At 32.8% G+C, this 18,225-nt stretch overlaps 1 long non-coding RNA gene across 11 annotated transcripts; it reads left to right on the top strand.

The window, feature by feature from the left end:
* The first annotated feature begins 9,627 nt into the window (after positions 1-9,627).
* On the top strand, positions 9,628-16,183 carry LOC110690661. Of its 11 annotated transcripts, none has more exons than XR_002505131.1 (7): positions 9,628-9,845; positions 9,993-10,052; positions 11,052-12,405; positions 12,956-13,047; positions 13,156-13,368; positions 13,673-13,818; positions 15,825-16,183. It is a non-coding gene; the product is annotated as an uncharacterized LOC110690661 (long non-coding RNA). The 11 variants fall into 11 exon arrangements; XR_002505130.1 differs by having other exon boundaries at positions 10,360-12,405; XR_002505135.1 differs by having other exon boundaries at positions 9,993-11,182; positions 11,657-12,405.
* The last annotated feature ends 2,042 nt before the right edge of the window (positions 16,184-18,225 follow it).

Raw genomic sequence — 18,225 nt, 5'->3', positions numbered from 1 at the left:
GTGATGAAACCCACCTTTGCACCCTTTAGCCCGCCCTCAGTATACGGCAGAAATAAAGCCACTAGCCTCTCTTGAACGGGTCCGAATCCTCTATCCCACTCATATGTCCCATTCCATGTCTCATTCATTTTGATTGGTCCACGTCACTTTAAATATCAATATTAATATTAAAAAAATTTAATAGCAAATTATATTAAATAAATTTTACATAATTTATATTTTAGTCCTTATCTTTTTTTTTGTTTCTCCTTTACACAATTACGTTTAATTCAATTGCATCATTTTTTTTCCTGTATACTACCTCTATAACTCTAGAAGAACCCTAATTTTTTTAAAAAAGTTACCTCAATTTATTCTTTCTCTAATTGCATCCATAAATACTAAAGCACTACAATTCACTTTAATGGATACTCCACGAGAAGTATTGACAAGCGATTTCGACAATTTACCATACGAGGTATGATTCTTATTGAATTACGTATCTAAAATACTATATGCATATGTTTTGTTTGTTTTTGGTCATTAGGGTAGCTATTAGAGCGCATATTGATAATTACTATTAGTATAAGCCATAGCATTGTCAAAATTATACTGCGTATATAGTTGTTTAGGTTATGGATGATTGTATTTTTATTGATTTTTATATGCGTTTTTGGTGGTACAGAATTGTCATTTTGATAAAGAAATTGGGTCATTACAAACTAGTCGTAGATTATCTTTTGAGGAGCATGAGCAATTGAATGATAATGATGATGTGGTCAATAACTCTAAAAATAACTTTGAAGATAATAAAGTTGAAGAAGATAATTTTCTGCCAAATATGAATGAAATTCACTCAAAGCTGCCCAATGAAGCCATTCCAATGATAGGGATGGAGTTTGCATCAGAGTATATAGCTTATGATTTCTACAACAGATATTCTAGAGCTATTGGATTCGGAATCCGGTTAAGTAAATCAGTTTTATTTTTGTGTGTGTGTTTTCTGCGTTTTCAATTTCCTAAAGGTTTTGAATTTACAATGAAGTTGTATCTTTACTCAATTATGAATTTTTATAATAATGATTGATATGCTCGGATTGTTTTATCATGTCTATCAAGGATTCTTCTAGAGTTATAGAGGTAGTATACAGGAAAAAAAATGATGCGATTGAATTAAACGTAATTGTGTAAAGGAGAAACAAAAAAAAGATAAGGACTAAAATATAAATTATGTAAAATTTATTTAATTTAATTTGCCATTAAATTTTTTTAATATTAATATTGATATTTAAAGTGACGTGGACCAATCAAAACGAATGGGACATGGAATGGGACATGTGAGTGGGATAGAGGATTCGGACCCCTCTTGAACAATCAAAAAACACCCCCTACCGTCCAACTATTCATGAGCAGGTGGAGTTGAGTTGGTAGTTGAGTGGTTGGGGGATGAGAGTGGGCTAGTGGACATGGATGGGTTGGTGGCTAAGGGGCAATGAAATGAGGGTGGCCAGATAGAGGTTAGGACTTGTGAATAATAATAATAATAATAATAATAATAATAATAATAAGACCTGTTTAGTAAGTTAGAGGTCATTAGACCCATTTTAAAAAAATACCCTATAAAAGTTGTAACACCCCAATAATTCTCCCTTTTTCCAAACCACTTACTTTAACTAAAAATAGAGGAGAACCATTGGCATATTACCGCCACGTGTTAAAACGTTAAGGCTTTATCAAAGTATTGCAGCGAAAATCCAACTTAAATATTAAAATAATATAATTTAGAAAACCAATAAGTCAAAGCTTACAAATTGGAACCATAAAGGCCCTTATTTAAAACCAAACCAATAATCAAAGTCCCAAAACATAATTAAAGTAGTAAAACATAAATAAGTTCAACACAAAGAACGAATACTCTCAATCACACCAATCCCTTGACAATGCGTATGTCAAATCACCGAACTTCACATCATCAAGCTAATCTGTGCAATACTGCTCCCCAATAATACAAGTGTAATAATTGGATCATCACAGGGTCATTGAAAAGCGAAGGCCATGACCAAAAGAAAACACACAAAAGCACGCAATCAGCAAAGCTGAGTACATACAAGCTACAACGCACAAAATCTAGCATGCTCAACTAGTTAAAGTAAATAAATATACAACTCGAATTCATTAATCAAGACTCCACACTTAAACAATTCAATCGACTCAACATACTTGCTAATCAATTCCAAACACTTGACTCTTTATATTTAATTTAATTAATTTAATTTGGAGTAAGCAATAGACAAGGTTGTCCAATCCACCAAATCATTTTGGTCCCAAATGACCATTTAAAATAAAAGTTTAGCGCGATGCAAGAATGGGCGCGACTCCATTCTCACAAAGTTAGTCTAGGATCCCATCTAACTTTCATTATAAAATAAAAATGTAAATACCAAAAGAGAAAAGGACATGTTGATCAAACAAGCCTCGGAAAGCCACGGGCTACCACTGATATGTCCATTTTATAATGTTTTACCCCCGTCCCTTGGTCGTTATTAGTAGTGTTTTTGGCTCTTTCGGGCCACTTTTATTACTAATTTGTGTTTTCTAGTGTTTTCGTAGTTTCAGTTGTATTTTACAGGAAATTGCACTCTTGGAGCATTTTCCCGGGCTTTATGGATCAACTACGGAAGCTAGAAGGACACGACCACTTTTGGAGTCCGGGATCGGTGAGAGTCGGTGATTAAGGGCTCGGTAATTTGGATCCCGAGGTATTCGGACCGAGTGTTCAAGACCCGAAGAGGAAATCCGGATTGGGCCGAGAAATCAAGCCCAATTAAATTCCGAGCCTCAAAATGGAGCAAGGGCCCGATCGGGCAACCTCTAGCACGATCGGGTGCGGCGCTCTAAGTGTTGTGCGTGGCTTATGGCGCGCCCGATCGTGCGAGCCTCTAGCACGATCGGGCGACACTGATGGGAAGGAACGTGAAGAAAAGGCGGGCCCGATCGGGCGCGCGTTTTCAAAAGACCTGATTAGTTTAGCCTTAATTTTTGTTTTAGAAAAAACGTTTAAGTACGATTTTTGTACGGATTTTTAGATTACCTTCTTTCTTAGACTTTCTCTCTCTACTTAGAATTTTTCTCTCTCTTAAATTCTCTCTCAACTTTTGTTCTTAATTCTTCCATTAATTCCATATTTCTTTTTGGTAACAATTTCTTCTCTTTTAATTTCAGCTATTTTATTTACTTCTTTGATTATGCTATTATTTATTTATTTAATTAGTTTAGTTATGATGATGCGTGAGTAGTTTAATTTCTAGGGTTTATGGGGATCTAATAAATGATATGAAAGGGTAATTTTGTGATTGTTAATTATCAGTGCTTGGTTGATTTCCTATTGATTGTTTTAATGATGTGCAATTAGGTTTGGCCAGATTTAATTGTATGAGTTTAGCAATATTAATTCGAGATTCGACAGATGAGAATTGATATTTAGGCTTAGTTTCAATAGGCGGATTAATTTATAAATGGTTAAGTCGAGATTCGACAGATGAGATTTAATACCGGTAAATTAACTCTGTGATTATAATACGTAGCGAAAACCCTATATAATCTGATTAACCAATGCTTGATGATTGCTTATTATGAATTTCCCTGGAATATTGTTTATTAGTGAACCTATGCCCTAGGCCTTTTAATATTTGATTTTCTCTCTACTTTATTCTTCGTAGTCTAGATTTTATTCACAAAAATATTGGTTACTTAGATAATTTAGATTATAATAATTAATTAGGAGTAAAAAGACTTGTTTCCCTGTGGAGTTCGACCCTACTTCCCTATCTACTTTAGTTAGAGGACTTAGGTAACTATTTTTTATTAGGGGATACGAATTTACCCTGTCAACCACCGTGTACCCCAACCCATAATTGTCAATACTCTAGAAGTGCACGCTTTCTAGTGTTTTATTGCTCATCCATGTTTCACTTTACGTGATTACAATTTTAATTAATAGCCGAATCAATCCAATAGACCATACATAAAAATCATACATCAATTTACTTTTAATCTTATTTAGGACAATGGTGATCACATCACAAATTGACTTTTAATTTCATTAAACTTCCAAATTATCCAAATTGTTGAACATAGTTAACTCACTAGCCATTTCGGCTTAATCCACCTTTACTCAACGTACTAACAATTCATGATTGAGTAATAAAATAAATAACAACCTTGTGGAATAATTAATAAATTCATTCCACTTAAACCATTCAATTTCAATCCTTTAATAATCCAAATGTGGTTAACAAACCGATCCAATAAAAATATGCTTGTATCAACATTCCATACAAACAATTAATCCAATATAATTCAACATGTTTGCATCCATAATTCCATACAAACATAATTAATTCACCAAAACATGTCTCATAAATATAAGCACATGAATTAATTAAATGTATAATTAAACAATTTTCATCCAAGTGTTCTCTAATCATGAAACTAAGTTCTTTTCTTTGGTACCTAAACATGATACTACTTACAACGAAGTAGACATGTACGTACCTCGTGTAAACAATCCTTTGTGCCACTTTTAATCACTTAAAAGTCTCCTAAGAAATAATCACTTCCTAGAAAACAAGCAACAACAATAAATTAATACTTAACCAAATTTCCAGCATTATAATTTTGATTAAAGCTCCTTAAAACTTCATCAAAAACATGTTTTTATGCTTAATTAATCATTAGAAATTCAATAGGAACAAAAGCCCCAAATTAATTGATCATAAGAACCCTAAAATCCCAATTTAAACAAATTGAAACCCTAGGTTTTAAAATTATAAAATCTAAAAATTTATAACACAATTATAATCTGAAATTATTAGTTTAAAACATCAAAGACATGATTTTGATACTAAAAATATAATCTTTATACTACAAAAATCAAAACCCAAAACTAATACATTTATAATTAAACAAGTAGTAAAAACAAAGGAGGAATAAGGGGAAGGAAGGCCACGGCTGGGCCGGTAGGGTCGCCGGCGGTGGCAGGGGGGTGCGCCGGAGGTGGCTAGGCGGCAGTGGTGGTGAGTAGTGAAACTCTCGTAGGAAAAGAGAAAGAAGAAAGAAAAGAAAATAAAAGGAAAAAGAAAAATAAGAGGAAAAAGAAAAATAAAAGGAAAATAAGAAAATAAAATAAAGAGGAGAGAAAATAAGACTAACCTTTTTGTGTGGGGAAAAATTTGGGAATGTATGGGGTATTTATAGGAGAGAGAGTGGTGTAGGGCAGTTGTAAGATTGGGCCTCATAAAATTAATGGGTTAATTAAGTAAGTAAGATGAGTTTGGCTTTGTTTATTTGGACATGAATTATAGAATGAAGGTATGTATAAAAATTTGTACCAAAATAATTTTTGACCCAAATTAAAAATTGAAACCTTTGAAATTAAATTCTGGAAAAATACAAATAAATATTATAAATAATATATAATTTCATTTATAATATATTTTTAAAATATGGGGGATTACAAAAGTCCAGTGCGTTTCTGGTGCGGCCAGCCGCACGGTGCGGTAAGGTACTGCATCATTAACCCTTTTAGTAACAGCCCCTCAAGTAACCTCACTTAAGTAACCCCTCAAGTAACTCCCAGTCAAAGTAACCCCTCACTGACTTAGTAACCCCTTACCAAGTAACCCTTGAATGGCCTAGTAACCCTTAACCGACCTAGTAACCCCTGACCGACTAAGTAACCCCCGACCTAGTAACCCCTGACCAACTTAGTAACCCCTAATAGCCCCTGACCAAATTAGTAACGCTGGACCAAGTAACCTCTCCAACCTAGTAACCCCTAACCAACCTACACCACCTGCTGCACATTCACTCTCGTATTCACGGCGCCAACAACCACGCCCCCACCAACTGTCGTACCCGCTGCCCTACGCCACCACCAAAATTCACCGAACCCACAACCAAATCACATCCAACCAGACCCACACCTCGACAACACCCAAACTCTAGATCCAATCGAAAAAATTAAAAATCGTTTAAAAAAAAATTTAATGAACAAATTCCTTAAAAATTAATAATGACTTCAAATTTCACTTCGAATATGGTTAAAAAGGCCAAATTCGACCATGAAAACTCTAGATCTATCTTAGAGTTTTCATGGATGAATTTGACCTTGAAAACCTCTAGCTTATTTTATGGCGACGGAGTACGAGGAGCTCCCTCCACCACTACTATTGCACCAAATAGCTTTGTTTGGGTGGGCTAACTAGAGAAAAGAGGAGAGAGAAAGGAGAGAGAAGAAGAATTTAAAAATAAAAAATAAAAAATTGTGGCTGGCCGCACGGTGCGGTCAGCTGCATATGAAACTTTGTGTTATCTATACTCTATATTGTTTAATAATAATAATAATAAAAAAACAAACCGAGTCTACTCCATTAAACTATGTCATAATAAATGTCATTGTAGGGAATAGATTTCAAGCGTTAAACCCCCAGCTTGAACCCCACTGTGATCATACACTAAAGTACGGTGGCGTCCAAAAGGGAAGAAGATAGAGCAAAAGAGTCGCCAACAGTTTTAGGAACTTGTAAACCGTTCACAGGGTGAAGGTTACACCCCTTAACGATCCAAGAGATCGTCAACTCCATAAGGTCTAGAACCAAATAAGGGTTCGGGGATGAAGGTACAAATCCAACCTAAAAGAGATTGAACCTGTCCTAATAATAGGCCTCTACTTTATTCTGATCGTATTCATGTGCGCTTTTTAATTAACATGCAATCAATAGGATTAACCCTAAACCTGTTTATCTATGTTGGTTGAGCATTAATGCACAAATAAATCTATTATTAGCGATCACTTGAATTTATAATCAAAATTAACCCTAAACAAGATTATTAAATATCTTATTAAGTGTGATTACAAGTACCAATTCCCTTTAAGCATGCATAAAAAGGTATGATCAAGCAATAACAATAAATAACAAGCAACATAAATTATCAATATCATGAATAATAAAAACAATAATATCATCATAAATAAAATAATCATCATCAAAATAATAATAATAATAATAATCATAATCATAACCATCATAAATTACAACAATTATAATCATAATCATGTTCATGTTAATATTAAAGCATAAAAATAATAGCAAGATCCTAGGCATGATACTAACAAGATTAATAACAAACCCTAGCATGTCACTAAACAATAAAAATCAAATCTTTAACCCTAACATGATACTAACAATCATAAATATTAGGAAGAGAGTAGGAAACATCACAGGAATCATAATAAGCATATTTGATATTAAAAAAAACCCTAGACATGATACTAGGAATATCATAATAACAATATAAACATGATTTCTACATCATAACATCAATAAATCAATTAAAGCACTTACTTTGATGCCTCGTACCTCTTTTTAATAACAAAATACACTCGTTAGTAATTTCAAGGAAAATAACAAACAACAATTAAATTAAATAATTGAAAGAGACATTTGGGACCAAACCCTCAGAAATTAAACCTTTCACGTCTAGGGCGAAGGCAACTTCGAATATGGCTAGGTGTTTCTAGATCTTGTGAATGCGGAATTTTGAATGTAAAAGCAAGGTTTGAAAAAGAAAGTGAAAGATGAATTAATGAATTAAAGAAGAAAACTTGATGAGAATTGGTGAATGATTAAAGAGAAAATTAGAGAATTAATGATTGCGAATAAAAACTGATTGTAGGTGAATCAAAACGGAGTTTTTAATACGTTATTTATAGAGAAATAAGCCAAAAAGATAAAATATCAAACAGAGCACTTGGCGCACGTAAAACAGAGCTGACGCAAACCCTGGCTAACTGGCGCCAGACACCAACACTAGCGCCAAGCGCCAATGGCTAGCGCCAGGCGCCAATGCCTGGAGTCAGGCGCCAAGCCTGTTTTTAACGCGTTTTCGAAAATCAGATAAGTTTGCCGTACTGGAGGATAAAATCATATAATTTCCTCGAAAATACTATTTGATTTTAATTAAAACTCTGAAAAGTCAACAAAAGTCAATTTATCAATGCTAATTGAATTAGGAATGAAAAAAACCTTCTAGAAGAATCTAGAAGACTTAAACCATTCCTAATTGCATTAGGAATGATAAATCATATTAGGCCCTCCCCTAGATCATTGGGCCGCATATAAAGTTCAAACCGGGCCCAGTTTAGTAATTTGGCCATAACTTCCTCAATATTCATCGGAATTGGGCTTATAATATATCGTTGGAAAGCTCTTGTCAAGCCCCATCCAACTACACTATTATTGGATCCATATCATGGACCAACCAATCTGGATTGGCTGTTCTCGTAAAAATAAGTTTTCAAAAACAGAGAGAAGAGAAAAGAAATAAAAACTGTCCGCAACACTAAACTTTCCACACTTTCACTTCATTCGATTATGATTCGACGTGAAAGGTACTCATCACTGGGTTTGGTTTTGGGGAGACACAAATGGGTGTCTACAGTATTTAATTGCAAACAAAAAAAAACGTAGTAAATAACAACAAATAATATATTTTGTGTGCGGCTTGCCATATCATGTAAAAAGTAGCCAATAACATTGACCAAGTAACCTATGAAATATTGATCAAGTAACTCCTATTAACACTAACCGAGTAACCCCCATAGCACTAACGAATGGACTCCTATGATGGTTGGTCACACGGTATGACCAACCACATATAAAAGTAAGTTTAATATGTGTTCGGGGTTACTTGTTTAGGGATTACTTAGTTAGACAGGGGTTACTCGCCAAGAATTATTCGATAAGTCGGTGTTACTTAGTCAGCCAGGCCAGGAGTTACTCGGTTAGTCAGAGGTTACTCGGTCAAGGGTTACTCGGTTAATTAGTCAAAGGTTACTCGGTCAAGGGTTACTCGGTTAGAAATTACTCGATCGGTTAGGGGTTACTTGGTTAGTTAGGGGTTACTCGTTCAAGGGTTATTCTCAGTCAGGGGTTACTTAATCAAGGGTTACCTGGTTAGTATTTTGGTGTGTGTCAGCCAGCCACATGGTGTGATAGGTACATTGAAAACGCGCTAAAATGCAAATGATGCTTAATTTATTATTGAAAGAGACTATTATTCGAACAATTAAACGTTTAAAGGTTTGGATAATAATTTGAAAGAGAGTTTTATCCGAACAATTGAAGGTATGAAGATTCAAATACTAGAGCCATATAAAAAAAGTAGTTTGTAGTTCGTCACATAGTATGGCAAGCCACATATAAAAGAAAGTATATAGATAATTTTTCAAAAAAATGAAATTCCAAATATATATGTCTCTGAATTACTTATTCGAAAATGAGAATAGTATAATTTCATTATTAGAAAAAGATGATGGGTATGAAATTTAAGAATAAACACATCGCCTAAATTATTATAATAAATCAAGTTATGAACTTACTAATTTTATTTTTATTGAATAGTTTGTAATATCGGAGTAATAAATCTATAACCCTTATAAAAGTTGAAACCCCCAACTATTCACTCTTCACTGTGCTTAGGAACAGTATTTTCTTGTGCTTTTACTCCACTGCCCCCAACATTAATGAATTGCCAATTCTGCCCCTTATTCCTAATTGGTTGATGCCTGCTACTCTCCCACCAACTTCCTTCGATGTCTCTCTTCTCTTATCATCTCATCTCAGAGAAAAAAGGTTGAGTTGCTTTTTAGGGGAAACAAGGAGAGTGAAACCAATGATGGCGGTGAGCTCAAAACCACCGATCATACCTTCGACGATGGTTATGGGCTTCGATTCTTCTCAGCGTTTCCGATTTCGGGCGGTTTCTAAGGTTACGATTGTGGACAATGGTTTTCTGATCTCCAGGTATAATTCTCTCTCTCTTTTCTCTTTCTTGTTCAAATTGATCCAGTTTTCATCTATTCTCTTCAATTAGATTTTACCTTTTATATATGAATGTTAACTGTTTTTTTTTTCTCGTCCTCCTGTTTCTCTATTTTGTCTTTAAATTAGGCGGAAGGAGGAAGATGGAGCAAGGTTTGGTGGACTCGAGTTTGAGTTGGATAAACTCAGGTGTTATTGGTTGTTATATATATTTTTTTTATTTCATTTCTAGAATTTTTTTTATTGTTGTTGATGTTTGTTTGTGGTTTATGGAATTGATGGAATTTTACTTTGATTGATTGAGAAACAAGATCAGTTGAAGTTAGGCGATTTTTTTGTGAAATTCGAACTTAGTATTAGTCTCCCTTGATTATAGTTCTGTTGGTTGTTTTTTTGGAACATGTTTAGAGTGTTTTTATCTTTGATTTGCATGATTTGGTGTTCTCATTTTGTGAATTTTATGATGTTTGTGTCATATGTTATATGCTTTATGTAGATATGAGCTAATTTGGGTAGGCTGGTTTTGAGAAATGGGAGATCTTGAGATGATTATCCACCTTTTGGGGCAAATTGAAGAGCAAGTGAGTGATTTTCTTATCCTGAATTGACTATTAAATTGTTGGGTTCGTGGGGTTTTTTCTGGTGCTGATTGCATTGGGCAATTGTTCTCATTCATCCTTTGTCTTCTTCTCGCTCATACCTTGCCAAAGTAGGGGCTTTCTGAATTATGGTATGCTTTTCCTCTCCCCCCCCATCCTCCCTTCCTCCCTTTTTGGGTAGGGTGTTTCTGCTCAGGTACATGTGTCAAAGTGTTTTAATACATCGTTTTTAGGTTGGTTTGTATGTATTTGGGAGGAATGTCTGTGTACAGATTTGTCTATGTCCAAGTATTAGCTTTTTAACTTTAATGCATCATATTATTGGTCCAAAACAAGTGTTAGTTATCTACAACTCCTTGTTATTGTCTGAATATTTAGTCATATGCTATTAAGAGTCACAACTTGCATGTAGCTACTCTTGTCACCTCCTGTTTGAAAAGTGAAAAAAAAAATGCATTTAACCTCACACTCACTCTCATCCTCACGGGCCTCACCCCCTCACAGTTACAGTCAAGTGCTGAACTGTCATCTTTTTCCATACTTTACCATGATAGAAATGCATAATCCTCTATTTCTTATAATTTTGCAGGTTGTAAATAGATTTTTGTTTTAAATTTGTTATGGTGGATTGAATTGATTTTTTGCTGTTGCCCTCTTCACGTCCAAACTACAGTCAATGTTGATATTACCGGACTCCTGGGAAGCAAGGATTTTCTCTTGGTTATCTCTTAGTCCTTAAATTTGCTTTGGGTTTTGTATTTTAATGCTTATTTTTCTATCAAATGCGTGCAAATTTTGGTTTTAGTTTAGGCATATTGTGGCTTAACCGCCTTTGTTCTAAGCTGCAAGTCTTTTCAGATTTAGCTGTGCAATTGTTTAGTTAATTGAATTTTTTTCTAAGATTTGTTTGGATTCTTAATAGACTTGGTTTATGTTTAAGCAATTTGTTTGTGTGACTGTTATTAATTGTGAAAGGTTTTATTGTAAATTAGATTTCTTTATTTCATCTAAAGAAATAGTTTAAATTTGGTAATATGGAATGGCTGAAAGGTTCACTTGCTTATTCTTTGTAAACGTCTTCAGGCAAAAGCTATGCATGATGCTTGCTGCTCTTACTGCAACCTATGTCAAGTGTTTAATGTTGTTATAAGTAGTTTGGTTTACTGCTGAAATGCTTAGGTTCTTGGAATGCAGTTCAAGAACCGTTGCAGACCAATCCAGATCTAGAGGAGGGTTTTTGCTGAGCTCTGTTGTGCCGTTTATGGTTTCGTAAGGTCTTACCTTATATACTCTTGCTACTTTTATAGATTCCCCTGATTGCCAATCTTACATCAGACCATCAAGAGAAATGTGACGAGAGATTTGAGTGTTGTGCTATTTTGGATTTTTTTTTTTTTTTTGCTCTGCCACTTAAGCTTGTATACAGTATAATACAATGGCCCTGGATGTTTTTCGTTATTTTCCTTCTCTGCATATATTGAGAGGACAATCGTTCTTATTGATGCCTTTAATCTTTCATGTCTATAAGTCTATTTATTTACGGAAGACATCAAGCTCTGCAATATTCTTCGGAATCCATGCCTCTATTTCTGTTGCTGTGTGCTAATGCATGTGTAAAATTTGTTTTGATTGTAATACCCGATACAAATTCGCTAACATAGTGACTAAATTGCAATTTTCAGGGAAGGTACAGCTTTTGCTTAAGAATTTATTGGCATATAATAATATTTTGCCTCAAAATTTTGTTCAATTTGATGGCTGCATTAATTAATCAAACCTACAGTGTAATGAGACTTCATTTTTCATTGTGTGTTGCAGCATTACTACCACCTTCTTATGTGCTTGAAGGAACCCCAAGGCAAAGGCTTTGAGTTGGCAAGAAAAAATATTTTATCTAGCTTATTACAACTGGAACAAATGCAAAAATCAGCTGAGTTTCTGAGGTCTATAGGATGCTTGACAATATTGTTTTGTTAAGTGTTTTGTGTATTTATTACAGTACTTTTTTTTTTGGGAATTTTGATGACTATAAATTGCTGAAATTATATTTATTATTATAAAATACTTATTTTAAATTATTACACCACTTGTCTTTTCTGGAAATTTTACACACCATATTCAATTTGACAGTAACATTTATCACCACGTTATTTATCAGAATAGTAACTTTAGGCTTCTTCTAAGGTGGAATATTGTACCAATCGATTTCATAATCTCGAGGTTCTAGGGTCATTTAAGTCAATAATTCTAAGTACTATTTCATAATATGCAGTTTAATAGGATTATTGATGTGCTGTGGATACCATATCTGTCTCCTTTGTCTTTCTTGTTCTAATTGGTTCAATTTTCATCTCTTCTATTAGATTTAACCTTTTATATGAATGTTGACTGTTTTTGTTTTTTTTTGTTTATTTCTCCTCTTTTTTCCTTTTTTTTTTTTTTGCCGTTATTTTTTTCTTATCCTCCAGTTTCTCTGTTTTTTCTCTAAAATAGGCGGAAGCCAGAAGGAGGAAGACGGAGCAAGGTTTGATGGATCTTGTTTTAGAGACATTATGTTGGACCCTGTTGTTTTATCTACTAGCTAGGTGCGATTGGCTAATGGAAATTAATTTTTTCTTGGGTTTTCGTTTAATTTTTATGATTATGTTGAATATTTGGGGTTTAATTTTATAGAACATTGTTGAATTTTCTAGGGCATAAAGTGAAGAAAATCAGGAGGAAGGAAGAGAAAGAAAGAGAGAGGTTTGGATCTTAGAGAATCCCGGCCATGGTGCGTAATTTTTCATTTCTAGCTGCACACGTTGGAGAATTACAGGGGTTGGTGGTCATGATTGAATTAAAGAAGATATTCTTGACCGAGTCGTCAATATTCATGCCCAGCTGAGTTCATTTGAATCTAATTCAATGTGATTATTTTCTTTTTCTTGTAAATATGTTATTATTTAATTGATCTGTTTAGTTTAATTCTGTTGCTCAGCCTGGTGATGTTTTATTACTCCATAATCATTTTAATCAATTTGGCTAATTTTTGAGAGTTTTGTGATTATCTTTTGAAACCTTTTTTAAAACCAGTTTTGTGATTATCTGGGTGTTCTTAAATTACTGTGAAAGTTACGGTTTTTATTACTTCAAATGGTAAACTTTTTAATCAACTTTGTTTTTTATACAAAAAAATCTTAGGTTTTTAACTATGTAGATGTTTAATTACAGGTACAAGAAGCTTCTGTCAAGTGTTAACTTGACGAAGGATTTTATTTTTACAGCTATACAAATCCAATTATACAAAGCTTGCAAAAAAAAAATATATGTGCAGCTGAAGGATTTGGTTGGAATCGGTTCATGGGCTTTTTAAGCAAGTATGTAACTCATACTTTCTTCTTTGGCTCTACATTGGTTAAAAAAAATGACACAAATGAGTCATGGGATGTCGGTGACTCATAGTTGGTATCTTAATAATCAATCTGATATTCTGATGTTTTCTTTTTTGAATGGTTTTGGGATATTTGCGAGGTTTTAATTTTACATGTACATTATTCTAGGTTGTTATTTTTTTTTCCTTTATGTTTGATACCTTTTGTATGCCCTAGACACAGTTATATAACTGATGACATGTTATTGAATTTTGAAGATTTTCCTCTATGATATGAACCGTAATCAATTAATATAAATGAAGGACTTGGCTTATTTTGTGTTTTTTCTCTTAATTTCCTATTTATGTTGATTATTGAACAATGCGGTATTGATTTCATGATTAGTATCCTGAATTGGTTGAATCAATTTTCTGTAGGCTGAGAAGTTGTACACAAAATTGCAGTTTTGGGTTGTTTGGTGAAAAATCTCATTCTATAAGTTTTAAAATTTTTCCTTTTAGTATTATTGTAAAGCACATATCTTGGAAAACGGCTTGATGCAATAGAGCTGGAAGAGTTTCAATATTGACGTTGTATAGTGGCCAAGGAAAGAGAGTGATGTGGATTGGTTATTAATTAAGATTTTGATGTGCTAGTTTGTTGTAACGTGGATAGCGTTTAGTAATCACTCAATTATTGATTGGTTGGTCTAACAAGCTACTATGCTAGCATCTTTAATTTTAATAATCATTTTACACTGCCAAGTTAAAGAGTTTTGGTATAGCATAGTGTATGCTAATGTGATAAAGAGTTTTAAGTGAATGCGTAAGGTCTAGCTTATTAAATTCATTTAGCTTAGTAGTTATGTTAAAAGGGAGCTCTAGAGTTTGTGGAGTGACCTTTATTAAAGGGACAAGAGATGAATGCATAGTTTAGGTATGTGAGTTGCGAATTACTCGAAAACGAAAGGATAACTATGGTTCTTTTTATCCTAAAAATCAGTTAAGCTAAACAAAAATAAGTTAAATTTAGCTAATATAAATTAAGTTTAAACAAGTAGAGGTTAACGAAGCTTAATTGAGTCGTTATGTTGTGAGGAAATTTGTGTCATTGAGTGAGAATATGAAGAAAAAGCTAAAGACTTTTCTCTATCAGTTGGAGGGTTAGGGCTCTCAGAGGGTGGAATTGAATGCCTAATTATAGAGACACTGAGCAAATGTAGGGAGCACTTTTTGTATGTTTGTATGATAACTTTCTAGAGCTTCTGATCAATTGTTGGGATTTGCTATCCTGTTATGCAGGGATCACATCATTTTTTAGCAAGGCTGAACATTTTTTCGATTAGGAGAATAGCTTTAAGGGGTGGGTGAGCATGCATATCTGATTATCTGTTCAGACAGCTTGTACACGATTCATAATGAGATGATGTAGTGATGATTGTCCTATCTAACTTTCTTGGCATGCTATATTTAATTTTGTTTCAATTCAAAATTAATTGCATGATAAAAGGGTCGTTTGAGCCAACAATTCTATAATGAAACCCAAATGGGGATAGTACTATAATCTTTTCAGTAGTTTTTAGCTCTTAGGAAGGAGTCATGCTTGGTAACGATGGATGATGAATCACTTTCAGATTTAGACTATTCGACAAGGATAGAGATGATATGAATTCTTCTTTGTTTATTCATTTTGATTTTGGTTTTCTGGTCATTTTGTATCGTATGATGATTTAATCTTGTGTAGATCTTGTTTTGGGTTTTTTTTGTATTACCTTTTACTTGCCTAGCTTGATTATGTTGGTTTTAATTAGGAATTGATAATGTGATTGATTGTATTTTATACTTGATTTAATTATGTATGATTAGTTTGGAAAGTATGTGGGATTATAGTAAATTTAATATGTGGTTGGTTTTATATGATCTAATTGGTCTAATGGACCTGTTCATTATAAGATCTAATGGAGTCTGTTTCCTTATATGATCCAATGAGTCTGTTTGATTTTATATAATTAGGAAGTCACCGTCGAGAAGATGTCAAAATGGAGAGAAGAAGACTAGAGGTCATTGTTGAGAAGCTGATATTCGGGTATGTTTTGTTCAAGAACGTGGGCTTCCAAGCTTTTTTAACTCCATTGAAGTTGAGAGAATGCTTTAGGTGTCGACAATAATTGGTATATAAAGTAATCATCTTAGTAAACAAGGGTGATGTAGCCCTTTATTGTTTGATTTTGTAATTATAAACATTTGTGTCGTAATATGTTTAGTTGTTAACTACTACTTAGACCAATGTTCTATAGGAAAATGTACATGGAAATAACTCAATAGTCAATAAATTTGCCTAATTGCAAAGAGTTATGTTTTTTTGAATGTAATCAATTCACCAAATTTCCCTGTTATATACAAATATCAAACTTTCGTAAGCAGGGCAATGCTTTGGAATGAGTTTAATTTTTTAGCATAAGTAATAAGGTGTTTGAAATTAGTTTAATTTTAAAAGTATTATAAATCATTGTCCTTGGTATTTTAAAGTGTAATCTGATTTTAATTTTGCAAAGTCTAATTATATTTTAATTTTAATTTAAAAGTGTAAGTATAACCCATTGTGAAAATATTTGGCAAATTTACTTTGAAATTGTTTATGGCTTTTTTATCAAAGGATGACCTATTATCCAAATAAAACCATATAAGTTAATGATTATTATAAGTTGGAAGATTAAGAGTATGAAAATGAAGAAAGGTGTCGTCCAACAGTCAAATAACAACAAATAAAACATAAATATTAATATACATTTACAGTATAAGTCAAGTATTACACTATAATATCAATTTAGTAGTGACTTGGGCATTAATTATGAATAAAGAATCGAACTTATTTCTAATGAGTAAAATTACGAAACACGTTATATACATATGTTTTTAAGCAGGACGCTGCTTTTACCATTCACATGCATACAAACCTAAACACATTACAATCATTAAAACATATCCAATTAACATAAATCAAACTTGCATGCATTTTAATAATCTTCAAGATAACATATTTATTAACATGAACAAAATTACATATCATAGCGTTGGGGGGCGCGCGCATTGTGCGCGCACCAACAACTAGTTAGATAGAAATGATGTAGCTCCTAAAAGAGAACAATAAGATGACAAATTCATTAAAAAAAGTCAAAAAAAAAATATATATAGTAGTTGAGAAATTAAATAATCATTATTTTATGAGTTTCTAAATAAAATAATAAAGTATCAAAGGATGTTATTCACATTTTAAAAAAATTATTTTTATTATAAATGTAACTAGATGAAGCTCGTGCGATGCACGGTTTGTTTAAATTTTTTATAAAAATAATCTAATATATATATAAAAAGGGGAGTTTTTCCCCGAGATTTTAGAGAGCCTCGTAGGATTTAATTAATTTTCTTAGTGCGCCATGTAGGATTATAAATTTGAGTTGTAGCCAATTAAATAAAAGATTATTAATTTATTTTACAATTAAATAATTCAATTGACACGTAAGCAAAATTAACTAATGAGATTTTAAAGTTAAAAATAATTAAATACAAAATATTATCTTTTGAGATTAGAAATTTTATCTAATATTTTAAAACTAATATAATAACAATTTTAATCGCATAAATATGAAAAATATTTTTTAAAAAAATACTAACAAACCGTGCATCGCACGGGCTTCATCTAGTTATATATATATTTATGTGCTAAAATTTGTTATATATTTAGATAAAATTCCTCATATCAAAAGGTAATATTTTATATTTAATTAATTTTAATTGGGAAACCTCATTCGCCAATTTTGCTTACGGGTCATTTGAATTATTTAATTATAAAAGAAATTAATACCTCGTATTTAATTGGCTACCACTAATATTTATTATCTTACATGGCGCACTAAAAAAATTAAATCATACGTGATTTTCTAAAAACTCGGGAAAAAACTCCCCTTTATACATATATACTAGAGTGTACCTGTGCAAAATGCACGGGATATATAAGAAAAAATATATTTAAAATATGGAAAGTTGATCTTAATGTCAAAATTTATACTTGGGCTGCAATGGTCGGTTTTGGACTGGTCGACTCTGTTGAACCCTATTTAGCTTTGCTCTAGTGAGTATTAATAATCGTATTAACAATATGCTGATACTTGTTCTGTCATGCTGACACCTGCTCTGCATATGATATTCCCTGCTTTGCTTAGAAGCTCAAAAAACAAAGTCTTACTCTTTTATGTCGGTGGCCACACAATGTAGCTAGATATTATGGGGTTTACTTTGTCAAATTTATAGAGGTTACCCGTTTAGTGTTATAGGGGTTACTCGGGTTACACAGTTAGTGATATGACATATGAGTTAGTGCATGTTTTTCTCTAAGAGTTATATACTTTAATCT

This window comes from Chenopodium quinoa, unplaced genomic scaffold (genome assembly GCF_001683475.1).
Source record: "Chenopodium quinoa cultivar QQ74 unplaced genomic scaffold, ASM168347v1, whole genome shotgun sequence".
NCBI lineage: Eukaryota > Viridiplantae > Streptophyta > Magnoliopsida > Caryophyllales > Amaranthaceae > Chenopodium > Chenopodium quinoa.
This window is presented reverse-complemented; position numbering and strand designations above follow the sequence as displayed.